At 42.1% G+C, this 13,512-nt stretch overlaps 2 protein-coding genes across 2 annotated transcripts in view; both read left to right on the plus strand.

Annotated features, from left to right (window-relative positions):
* LOC145417343 (maspardin-like) overlaps positions 1-5,649 on the plus strand; it is a 210,176-nt gene extending 204,527 nt beyond the window's left edge. Inside the window, exon 10 of the transcript XR_013900494.1 lies at positions 5,628-5,649. The gene's annotated coding sequence lies outside the window, so the exon portion shown is untranslated. The remainder of the gene's footprint in view (positions 1-5,627) is intronic.
* LOC145417342 (coiled-coil domain-containing protein 130 homolog) overlaps positions 1-13,512 on the plus strand; it is a 249,459-nt gene that overhangs the window by 226,989 nt on the left and 8,958 nt on the right. The window lies entirely within an intron of this gene.

Consider the following 13,512-nt stretch of genomic DNA (forward strand, 5'->3'; position numbering starts at 1 on the left):
TGTGTGTGTGTGTGTGTGTGTGTACGTCAGTAACATGAATGTAGGCTTACTCAGAGGTGCGTGTGCGTTAGTATATGAATATGTACAATGTTTATGCAGAATTACGAGTACGTCTGACAGTAGGAGAAAGTGAGTGTGCGTCACTATGTACGTCTATGTAGCCTGGCGTGTAGGTATAAATGTTTGAGTGAGTAGGTGAGTGTGTGTGTCAGTGACCTAATTATTACAAGTGAGGTGAGGGGTGTGATTATGATAACTTGTCATGGCGACGCTGCGGACAGCGGCCAGTTTTTACCCAAGAGCAGTGGATGATCATTTCAATCCACACCCTCCATCCACCCAATCAGGTTCTCTCTATCTCTACACACATCCACCCAATCCATCCACAACCTCCACTCACCCACTCGGGCCCTCTCCGTCTCCCCAGACATCCCTTTCCACCCTCCCCTCTCCCACTTTATTTCCTGTTTTGAGCCCCTTTGCTCTAAGATAGTTAAAACAGCCTAGTGGTAACAAGAACGAAACATATAATGAGTCACCGTACTGGACACATTAATGCAGCAGTTTCTCATCAATCTGCCTCGAGTGGTCTTTTATTAAGCTGAAAATGTTCTCTATAAAAAAAAAAAAAAAAAAAAAAAAGCGTCATCGTAGTGTTTATCCATCTCTAAATGACAGAAAAGATACCACTGCCATCGACTCCCAAACAACAAACTGGCCTCGAAAGGATCAATGTCTGGTGCTGTCTGCACACCCTGTATATCATTGCAATCCTCCACCCACCCCTTATTCATCCACACTCTCCTTCACTGAGTCCTCCAACTCACCAACCCAATCTTCCCCTACCCTCCACCCTTTCCACCCACACTCCCACTTCCCTCTCCCACCAGGCAAGCACTTCCCCTCTTTCCACTGTCCTCCGACTCATCCACTCCCCACTCTTCCCTTCCCCCCAGCACGTACCACCCTCCAACCCCAACCACAGCTGTCTCCTCTTCGACCTTACTTCTCCGAAACCCGTCTCCTCCCCAGTATTCATTTCCTTCTGTGCCCTCGCAACATTCTTTCCACTCTAAGAACCCTATTTTCATGAGCTTAAGTCTTCCTGGCACCTATTCTTAACCGATTTACTTTCCATACTGCACCGAAACTCTGACGTGTTGGATACAATAATAAACTGTTCAAGAAGAGGTGCCAGGGAGCCCCCTTGACCGACAAGAATACTGCCCTAAGTCTCCCTTTCTCTCTGTTCCATCATCATCATCATCAGTCCGAGCGAATCCACGGCAGCACGAACGTTTATCAATTTGACTTTACAACCTGTTCCATCTCAGGCCGGCTTATCTGCAAATTTCATCTCTCCATCTATTTCTCTGCCAGTTTCCCTTACTTCATCTCTGGACGACCATTCCGCCTCATATCCCTCCCTCCCGACCACCTCCCTTCCTTTCTCTTCCCTCTTCCTCTCACCCCTCCCCCTCCCGTCCTCTTGTATCCTTTTTTTGCAATCAAACTTTTCTCTCTTCTGAACTCTTCCAGCATGCCTTCCCCATTAAGGTGGGCACGTAATACTCATCTATCCACATACATTCACTCCTTTTCTGTCCAACTCTAATGTAACTGGTATTCTTTTTCTTTCATGAACACGACCCGTCAACCTTGAAAGTCTTCTTGTGTCTCTTTCCCTCTAATCCATCTCCAGTCTTTCCAAGGAGCTATAATTTAGTTTCTATTAAATCAATCCAGTTTCTTTACTTGCCTCTCATTTTTTTTTTTTTTTTTTTTTACCTCTTATTCTCCCTTTTTCCTTATTTTGCTCTTTCTTTCCTAACTCGCTCATCGCTCCCTGCATTTCATTTTTTTTTTTGTCTTTTCTAATGTCCCCTTTTACTTTTCATTTTCCTATTTTGCTCTTTCTCTCCGTCTCTAACCCTCTCTCTTTTTTATACCTCCACTTACTCTCTCGCCAATCCTCCTCCTTTCCCAACTTCCTCGTTTCCTCCTCCACTCGTCTCTCTCCAGCTTCCAATCCAACTGCTCAGCACTCGAGGTTAATCAGGAGAGAAGTTGGGTGATGGGGTTCCAAGGTCAGGTCACGCTTGAGAACCCCTCCGTCTGCCTGTACGTTGGTCTCGGAAACGCAGAATCGGGGAGATCAGTTTCGTGTTATGTTGTGTTGCGATCTTCCCCTTTCCCCTTCTGTCCCCTTCGTTCTTCTATCCCTCCTTCCTTTATTCTCTCCTTTATTCCTCCCACGCCTTTCCTCATCCCCATCACTTCCCTCACCTTTCCTATTCACCTCGACTTGCTTATTTTACTTACAAATGTAGCCACTTGTTTCTTTTTTTAATATATTAGAGATACCTACAGCTCGCAAAGGGTTGACCACCTCATTCTCTTCCCCGCCCCCTTCCGTAATTCACACCGCAACCACGTCCACTTCAGGTGTCTGCTCCTCCCTTAATCAGCCTCACCCACCCACGCTTCCTGGAAACACAAGACCTACCCACCTGCCTATCCTGTTGTCCAGTCCCATCACAGCCGCTTCTTTCACACAATCTCCTCTTAACTTTCTCTCCCCTCTCCTTAAACCTCTGACTGCTATGTTTTCTCTCGACAGCAAACACTGAGTGCGGTGCTGACGTGTACAAATTCCTAAGTGTAACGAATCCACACAATTGGTCGCTTGAAGTACATTTTGAAGTCAGGATTTCTGTCAAATGAACAAAATCCTCTGGTGTTAGCCTGAATAAAATACCAAAATGGACCCAGCAGGGCAAAAGGGTTATTCACCACACTCCGCAGCTCTCTCTCACTCTCTCCTACTCAGAGACAATATGACTTATACTCTCCTTCACCTCACAGTATCTCTCAATTCCCCTCAAGCCTCTCAATCAACTCCCTTACCCTCTTCACCTCTAACAATTATCTCCTCGACCCCTTCACTCCTCTATTCTCTCAACTCCTCTCTTTTCTCCAGCAAACTCTCTTCTCCTCAACCCCTCCTCATCTCTCCTCAGCCCTCCCTTCCTCTCCTTCAAACTCCACTCTCCCCCCTGCCTCCCACACGCCTCCCCGTTACCTCCAAGCCAAACCACTTTTTCTGACGCCTCAATAACAACTGGAGACTACTGACTCCAATGCCACTCCGCCACCCAGCCCACCTCGCTTTCAAACAAAACAAAACCAGGCAAAAATGAACCAACTGTAACAATTTAACTCTTCAAACCAAATACGTATTTTCCTTTGTACTCTTGTCACCTCCAAACATTTATATTTCGCAAAAGAGCTTCGAACCAGATGGGTTTTATACCATGTTCATCACCACCTTCAGTACTACGGTGCATTCCTAAAAATTAAAATCGCCTGGTACCTGCAAAAATTAACAAGCCTTTTTCAAAGACGTATCCCCACCATGTGGTAAAGAATATACAGATATGCACTAAGTATGGCAATGTCATATATAGGGGCTCATACTAATGTTGGGGATAATAATAATAATAATAATAATGAAAGAACCCTAGTTATTAAAAGATAGATTTTTCATGAACCATAAACAAAATCTAACCCAACCTCATCACACCTTCAATTACTGGGGACCACATCGAACCAAATCAATTACCAATACACCACCTGTAATCTACGTACTGTGGACAAAACCAGTGCAGACTCATAAAGCAGTCCTCCAAATTTATCAGTATGTTCCAAGATAAACCAAGCCACACTACCTATACTGTACATCAGGTGGTCATAAATCGTCTTGAAACAGTTCACTAAGAGGGGTCATTTTCTCAGCTGAATGAAATCGTCTGGCAGCAGAGAGCCCTATACAAAGAACTACTGAATGGACAAATCTCTAGGACGTACTTATTTATTTATGATTTATTCCTGCTACCTTCATTTATTTATTTTTTTTTATTTTTTTTTTTTTTAGCGAACGTTCGTAGTGACCGGATAAAAAGCTTCCATTAATCCTTACACATCATGATGATTCACCCAAAGTATATGCAGCCGTCTTACAAAAAAAAAAAAAAAAAAAAAAAAAAAAAAAAAAAAAAAAATCCAAGTGAAGGAGTACATGGCGCTTTCTAATCCGGTTACTACGAGGTCTTGCCTAAGCTGAATATTACGGTCTGGAGGCAGCCAGTCCTAAGAGAATAAAAATTCTGAATGTGAATAAAAATTCTGTGAGTTTTATTACTCCACTGATTTCTTGGGTTAACCCAGCGTAACCCAACACAACCAAGACTAACAAACTCAAAGCAAGAAAAATCGTGGACAAAAAACACCTAAATAAGCACTAAAACCAAACACAGGAGGCCAACGCCACACGTAAAAAATGGACCTATCCCAAGTCACCCCAGCCACCGTCCCTCCTGCCCTAAAGGCCGACACACACACACACACACACACACACACACACACACACACACACACACACACACACACACACACACACACACACACACACACACACACACAAGGCTGCATTAAAAAACTAGCTAGGCTTAAGTTATGTGTAAGATTTATACCGTACATGTAGTCTTTATTGGTTTATTGATCCATAGATACCAAACACGCCAAACCAAATTAAAGTGAATAACGCGAAAAATACGATTAAACTAAAAGGATTAAACGTCTACGGAGACTTTTTTATCATAAAATCTGGTTACGATCACTCTAAAAATGCTTTCCGAGGGCGTGTTCCGTCCCCCCTCACAACACCGGATACAACTACAGAGGGTGCTCACACAGGACAGTGGAGCCGCACCCAAACTTTGACCTACAGCCGTGCCTCTGACCTTCGACTGACCTGCACTAAAATCGAATAACTTCTTCCCATCCCCATACATAATGCACCTGCGAAGTTTGATCCATATCTCTTCAGGCAATCTTCAGATGACGCCACACCCTTAACATTGACCCCGACCCACGACTTTTTAACCTTTGATTTGCTCCAATATCGAATCATGTCTTCTCAGCTTCACACCCACAAAGAGCCAATTCTGATCCAGATCGGATCATGCATTGAGTTAATTAGTTAAAACATCCATTCATTCGTATCTATCTACCTTTCTATCTACCCACAATTAAATCATTCAAGAATCCTTACTACTGCCGACCCTAAGAATTCCGGAATTATCGAGAAAAGTTGCAAACAATATCCACACCGCCATTGGTATAAGGCGGCTGTCCTTAATTCTCAGGTGAAGTAAACTAGGCGTGTCCACATTTCCTAGGTACTGTATATGGCAGAAGGTTATATAAGAAATTAGGCTAAGTGATTCATACTCATGCGGTTGGGAAGGAGGCAGGAGAGAGGGAGGTGGAAGAGAAATCAAGAGGAAGAAGCGGGGAGAGGGAGGGAACAGAACCTGAAAAAGAGGAGCAAAGACGAGGAGAGGGGAGGGGAGAGGTGGGAAATAAGAAAGGGCGGAGAAGGATGAGAAGAAGTGGTAGAGAAGAGAAGGAAAAAAGGCAAAAGAAAAACTATAATGGAATGGGAGATAAATCAAGCAGAGGAAGACAGGTGGAGAGAAGAGGGGAGTAGGAGAGACGAGGGGAGTGGGAGGATGAAGGTAAGTGGGGAGAATGAACCAGTCGAGGAGGAGGAGGAGGGTGGAGAGGGAGGAGGAGAATGAACTAGAGGAAGGTGACCTCACTCCTCCGGGCTACTCCCCCCTCCTCCCTCCACTCTCTCTCTCTCTCTTTCTCCTTCAACTCCTAACACTTCTCTATTAAACAATTTCTTCCTTCACTCTCCCTCTCTTTCTATCTGCACTTTTCACTTCATTCAACTCTCTCCCTGGTAGTCTGGGAGCAGAACTACTTGGGCAAGATAACCACACTAGGACCTAAACGTCTGCGTGTTCTGTGCATCCAAGTACATTCGCAGTCGATGCTTCTTTTACACTGTCTCCAAGGTATTCAACTCTAATGAGATCTAACCAAACTAACCGGAGATATTCAAGAGCTTGAAGGGCTTGGAATCTCAGACTGCAGATGTGTAAAAGGAATACTGATCGTAACTGTACTCTCTCTCTCTACACACACACACACACACACACACACACACACACACAATCGTCTAGCCACTTTCTTTCTTTACCCGTCAGGCCACTTTCATTACTCCTCTCTTTCATTCATAACCTCGAGTTTCACTTTCCCTCTGCTGTCCCCCCTACCACTCATATCTCTCTCTCTCTCTCTCTCTCTCTCTCAAATACTTTCTATTGCTTCCCGACTGACTTACCGCAACTTTCCCCTTTCATTCAACACTAATTCTTTCTCTTTTCACAGTTCACTTCTCTTCCAACCTCCATTCGAGCATTTCCTTACTTCCTCTAATTCCTTTCATGTTCCACTTCTCTTCCTCTCAGTCTCTTCTCTTTTACTCTTCAACCTTCTGTCCTCCATATTTACATTTTCACGATTGTTTTATAATTCACTTCTCTTCCTTCCCCTCTCCTTCCTTCACTTGCCATCTTTCACTTCTCTTCCTTCCTTTTCATCTTTCACTTCTCTTCCTTCCTTTTCATCTTTCACTTCTCTTCTCTACTTCCTTCTTTTCATTCTACATGAATGAAAAGAAGGAAGTTTACTTTATCGTCCTCTCCGCTTTCTTTTGTCATTCTCTCTCTCTCTCTCTCTTTCAAGAAACTTTCTATTTCCCGGCCGACTACTTTCCCCATTACTTCACTAATTTTCTGCTTTTCCCTTCCATATGCTACCTTCTCTCTTCCTTTACTACCTTCTCTCACCTCCTTTTCTCTTCTGTGTCCCTCATTCCTCTCTTCCTAACCTTCCTTTCTCTTTCTATCTATTCTTTCTCCTTTATTTTATTGCCATTTCCCCCATTCCTTCTCTTCCTCCACTTCCCCCCCCCCCCTTTTTTTTTTATAAATGCTGGCTGATGTTACTTTTCAATTTCTTCTTCCTGGCTTCGACCAGTGTGTGTGTGTGTGTGTGTGTGTGTGTGTGTTATTTTAGTAGTATAGACAGACAACCGGCTTACAGCACTTACACTCGTTTTACTGTTCTTCTGTTATGCTACCTTACCCCAACTCATACTTATTTCCAGCCTTACGGTACCTCCAGTACTACCTCTCACATTTCCATCAGTATTCCCCCCACCATATTTCATATTGCTATTCCAATTGTCCACATCTCTCTTCCTCCTCCCTTCGAATTTCCCCCCCTTTTCCCCACTCCCAATACCCTCGCTTCCCCCTCTATCTGCCCAGCTGCACCCACCTACCCTACCTTACGTCCTACCCTCACTTTCCTGCACGTCCATCTTTTCCCCTCTCTCACCTCCCTGCCCAATTCCATCCCCCCATCTCTCTCCCTCCCCTTCATATCTCCCCAGATGCACCCACACGCAAAGCAAGGAGGGGGTAAGGCAGAGAGGTCAGAGGGTAGGGTAGGAGAAGCAAGGCGGAAGATAACCGAGGAAAGGGGTCACGCTTCCCACACACACTTTTCCTTACTTCCTCCCATATTACCTGGCACACTATTGTATCAGCCACCTTTGTTATCTATCCACGTGACTGGCGCCGATATTAGAGCTGATATACCCCACTGTATCTCTTGCAATACTTTCAAGGGCAATCTTACATTAGGAACTAACGCTAAAGGAGAGTCAGCATATCACACATACATCACTTTACACACTTTTCCTCACTTGCTTCCATACTCTCTCTCTCTCTCTCTCTCTCCACTAGTATCTGTGAATTTTGCAATCCCTCCTGGGTTACACTTTCCTTTCCCACTTCCCATATTTGTATGACCCGCATTTGTAATCCATCCTCGGGACTGACGATGATATTGAAACTTTGTTCCCCTTTTATAAATCTCTGTTATATCTACTGTATAGGTTGTTGCAAATACTAAGTCGACTGTGGTGGAAGTAGAAACTTACAATCCAAAGCGACTGAAATGGATGCAATTTTAAACTAATCTGTAAGACTACATCTGCGCGCGCACAAGCACACAAATATATATATATATATATATATATATATATATATATATAAACAAGAAAATTATGTTACATGTATCAATATACATAATAAAAGTATATATAATACCTACATAATTCATCACCGAAAAAATACGTTTGTAAGCTGTCACGTAATTGGTTATAATAAAGCCACTCCCATACTACCCGGTTTGGACCTAGGAAGGGCCATGGCTAGACACCGTACACATCACTGAGGCCGTAGGAGGCCATCTTAGGTCCCAGGCAATGTTTACATGACAGCAACACTTCCGGCTAACTCTTGGATTCAAACCGCAGTGCGTTAACGCAAGGCCTTTTCCAACAACTACCGGGTGGCATTTAGAATAACGATAATCGTCAACCTCACCTCTTTCCTACAATCAAGCATGGGCTGGGCTGGATCCAGAAACAAGAAAAAGGAAACGCGTAAACTATATCTATCATTACCTCGTCCAACAAAAGTTGGATACACTCCTTTCCCTCATCATTCACGTCTTCAAATTCTTCAGTTTCTTTTTACTGCAACTCACTAACAATATCACACCCAAACCATCACAACAAAGGACAAATAGCAACACAACCACCACACCGCCACTACCCAATGCTCAAGGTTCTAAATATACCAACATCGCATCCAATCCCAAAGCCCAGTATACAGTATTACCGATCACTTTTCCCCAACAGAAAGTAATTACACCAGAAAAAACAATACCTCCAAGGCAATAATAAAATCCAGACCATGAACACCACTGCCACACCCAATCCTACTATCAAACATAAAACTTATCGATAAAACACGACAACCAGAACAAGCATAAACCAACCCCGACAAACAGTATCACAGTCCTACAACCAACAACAATATACCGCACACCACTCACTCTTAATTTCCACAAAACCATCTCCAGAGAAGTATTTGCCGAAGCTGAACTCCAATATAAATAATCCAATCAACCAAAAAGCCAAACTTACCATTAACCACTTAATAACTATGAGCCTAAAACCTGCAAAACCATATTCAGATCTCCAATAAAAAAGGAAGTCCAGATTCACAAACACTCTTACGATCAATTCCCTCTCGTAAGTGGAATTTTGATGACCAAGGGGGGAAAAAAAGATACAGGAATTTACTACTCATGTCCTTTTTCACTCCCCCCTCCAAAAAAGAAAATCATGATAATTCTCTTATTACAAAGAAAGAACGAGATATCAATATATATTACGTTTTCTTCCTTCAAAAACAAATGAGTTAGGTGGGGAATTCGATCGTATACTTTGTTCGTGAATCTCGAGGCCGTATTCTTAGTGGCTTTGGAAATTAGCAACTCTTCCTTAGCGACTTATCCCTAATATTACACCTGGACACTGACGCAAACGATATAGACATTAAAACTATATAACACAGAATGGAATGTTAAGGTGTAATATGTAAAACGAATCGCTAAGGATGAGGACTTACGACACCCTATGCCACCAGTACTGCCTCCACCATCACTTTACCTTAAACCACGTGTACTACTCCTGCAGGTACACGTGCCAGACTCGCGAGAAGTATCCAAGCAAACAACGTCTTACGTAACCTAATTAGGAGGTTTCGAAATGTTTCTCCTACTCCTTTGGGTCACGTGCATAAACACATGATACGTCAAACGTTTCGGGGTATCACGTTTTTTCTGTGATATGAACGTTTTCTTGTCCTTGTCGGGAGGTAAGATTTTACAAAGTCCTGTGCGAAAAGAAATAATCTGGCACACGTTTCTTAGGTACTTTTTTTTTTTTTTTACTATGAACATTTCTATACCACCTGGGATCTTGGTACCACTTAGTTCACTTGCAAACGTTTTGATACCCTCCCCCCCGTGACTATGATAATTTTTACTATGAACATTTTTTCAAGTCCTCGTGGTGAAGTACATACATTAACTGGCACAAGTTCTTACAAGGTGTGTTTGGATCATGAGGGAACTTTTTATTTTTTTAATCACCAGTTCACTATTAATGTTTCACTAAAAGTACTCGAGTCACTGTAGTTCATCTGGTACTCACAGAAACATACATAACATCCCTGCCCTTAAACACACTCTCACTCACCTCCCCACGCTCAAATTAACACACACGTGATCAGCTGTTTCCCACGACGCGGTTTCTCAAGACAGGTGCGACAAGATCAGTTCTCACGCAGATAATACATTGTTCATTGTTACGTTTTCTTCCCACACTTGGAAAAGTAACCTGAACTGTCATTAGCACATCATTCATTCTTGAAGTCCAATACACGACTGCACAACCGCAAAGTCATTATGAGAATTTTATACAGTAATACCAAAATAGTAAAAAATATGAATAAGATAACAATAGTTCAAGGATATTTCACGGACACGAAGACAACAGTTGAAGGATTATGGCGAATATGAAGATTATAGTTCAGTTCCGTATGTAGTAAGGAATTTGGACGGAGGAAAAAAAAAAAAAAAGTCCCAATTCCCAGGTGTTGGCACAAAGAACGTAAGATATGAAATGAGAGTCTGTGAGCAACTTGAAATATTCGTTGTTTGCCGATACTGCCACAGAGGTCAGGATGTATACTGCTTATATAACTTAAAATGTGACTAAACATATACTGTACAGTTAATGATACAGTGTTTCGACGTTTCTAGATGCAGTAGGAATAGGGTTCAAATTTAATCATTTAAAAATTAATCGAAAATAATAATTTCGTAACATCCAGATATCCGCACAAACGATGCAGAAAATGAAAAATTTATCTCCAGAATATGTAGCTTAAAATACGAAAGAAATATCAAGACAAATGAAGGGCTAGGACGTTTTCAATCGCTGGCACAAATAGGACAAGATAATAGAGAAGCGGCACACACCCCAACCTCCTCCGATACAGTCACCAAGCCGACTGACGTTAAGCGGGCAACCAACCCACCAACCACAGCTCCATCTAGTGCCATCATGAACTCCTATGCGGGTTGTATCGGCGCTTAGGATTGGTCCAGTGGGGGGCGAGAGCCATGGGGATGCCACGAGTCGCTAGCTACAATGATCCCTGAATAAGATCCACTTCAACTTACCCACTGACACCACCTACACCAATGTACTATAATCACAAATATAGCTTACTGGAGGAAGGAGTATAATTAGGTAAATGGGTAACCTGGTGCAGACTACAGTAATGCGCGAGATACAAGGAAGTGCCTGACAATGCACATGAGAGGCGGTCTGTGATTGGCTAGGATCAGGCCAGTGAAAGTGGTCACCCCGCGCTTGGTTGAACACAAAGACCACCACCACCACACTTCACTGTTCCCTCCATCCCTCCCTGCTGCCTCCATCCTCATCACTCTCAAGCTTCATCACGCGGCGCCTCACCTGGCCTGCCCCGTGCGCCTCCCTCACACCTCATTAAGCATTAGGATAACCTCATCCATCACGTTTTCCTTCACCAGTATCTGGGTTACTCATTTTTCATCCTTCCGTGTTTGTCTATACTCTGCTTTCTTATCTTACGTCTTCATCTTACACCCTTCACTAGATGTTATACTATATTCTGGCTGATGTGAGACTATCTCAACCTTACGAGAGACCCTTTGAAGAGGCTATATATATATATATATATATATATATATATATATATATATATATATAAACACAACAAACAGTCGTCCAAGTACGTCTTTTTTAAGAATTTTAATCAGGCTAATACTAATTCTATTGATTTTGAAAGAAGTCGCTAAGTAAAGGCCGGATTTTCTACGAGTAATTTACTCTGGTCATTCAGACGATTTTATTCAGCTACATACACACCTCGAGCTGAAGGACTCTGACTAACTTCGCCAATATATTCCCCCCCCCCTCCCCCACACCCACTTCCCCTCAAAACAGAGTACTTCCTGGCCAGTGAGTGACAATGCAGGGTAGCCACACTGGGGCAGGAGGAAAGAGAGCCAATGTAAACAGGAAGTACACCAACACACCTTCAACATCAGTACCGCCACCATCATCATCGTATAATCACCTAACGATTACCGGTATCACCACCACTGCCATCATGATTAGTCTCACAATCACTACTATCACAACCACAATCACTATCATCAATATCCTCACTATATTTCTTACCGCTGTCATCATCATCATCATCACCATCACCATATACATTCTACAGCACTACCTATCACTTACCATCATCACAACCATCACCACCATACGCTCACCTCTCATCATCACAGCCACAAACGCCGCCATCATAATTCATCCAGCGACTTTTAAAAAAAATATCCACATAACCGACACAAAGGCAAAATTAAAATACCTCCTTACCTAGAAAATAATTTGTGATAAAAATGTCAGAAAAAAAGACTTTACTGATTAATTTTTGAAGAGCTGAAAAATCAAGGTAAAAATGTCACCAAAGGGAAATACCCTCCCCCCCTCAAAAAAAGGTGGTTTCAAACGTTGTAAAAAAGAAAAAAAAATCAGCTCCAGGACATCATTTTCTCACACTCGTTGCTACCCGACAAATTTATTATGGTCAGGAAAACACCCTAGCAGTAAAAGGGTTGACGAAAGCTACATTTAACCTCTCCAGTTCGAAAATTCCCTCCCGAACGCACACACACACACACACACACACACACACACACACACACACACACACACACACACACACACATACACGATACGAAAAGGTAACAGTTAATTTTGTAAAGCCTCTTACGAACTATAGGCACCCGAGGCCAAGCTACCTCAACCTGGTAGGTGGCCGGCCTACGCCGCTGGTGGCATTAAAAAAAAACTCCAACCGACCAAGAAACAAAGGTCGAAGAATAACCACCACAACATAAGTTCATGTTGACTTACCTCACCCTTTTGTGGTCTAACGATGAAGACTCCCTGAACTTACCTTATACACAGTGTACAAGAACACAACAAATGTTGCAACTTACAATACCATTAGATTACTAAATATGCTTCCTTACTTTTCCTACCTAAAGGCATACCTATTTTACTCCTGAAGGCTAGATACAGATACCATAATTACAATAATAATAATAATAATGATAATATTAATAATACACTTATAACACTAATTAATAATAATAAAAAGGCTAAATACATATCCCCCGAGTGTGGCATCTTAAAAGTACCAGTTAATCACATGAAAATGTTAACTACTGTGTATATATATATATATATATATATATATATATATATATATATATATATATATATATATATATATATTCTTAAATAATAGAGACGCCGGTAGTTAAGCCTAATTTAAGGCTGATTTTTTGTGAATTTGCAGATGAATAAAAAATCCATTTTCACTCAAGCCAGCATTAAAAAAAGAAAAAAGATCGTTGTTCACAATACAACTGATTTGGATTGATAATTTAATCAATTGCACTTATAATGCAATGGTATAGCTAATCACAATCTGAAAGTATGTGACTTCTACATCGCTTACACCTCTCTCAATAACAAGAAACATTGTTAGC

This window comes from Coenobita brevimanus, chromosome 110, assembly GCF_032717465.1.
Source record: "Coenobita brevimanus isolate Jiangsu-jjx chromosome 110, ASM3271746v2, whole genome shotgun sequence".
Taxonomy (NCBI): domain Eukaryota; kingdom Metazoa; phylum Arthropoda; class Malacostraca; order Decapoda; family Coenobitidae; genus Coenobita; species Coenobita brevimanus.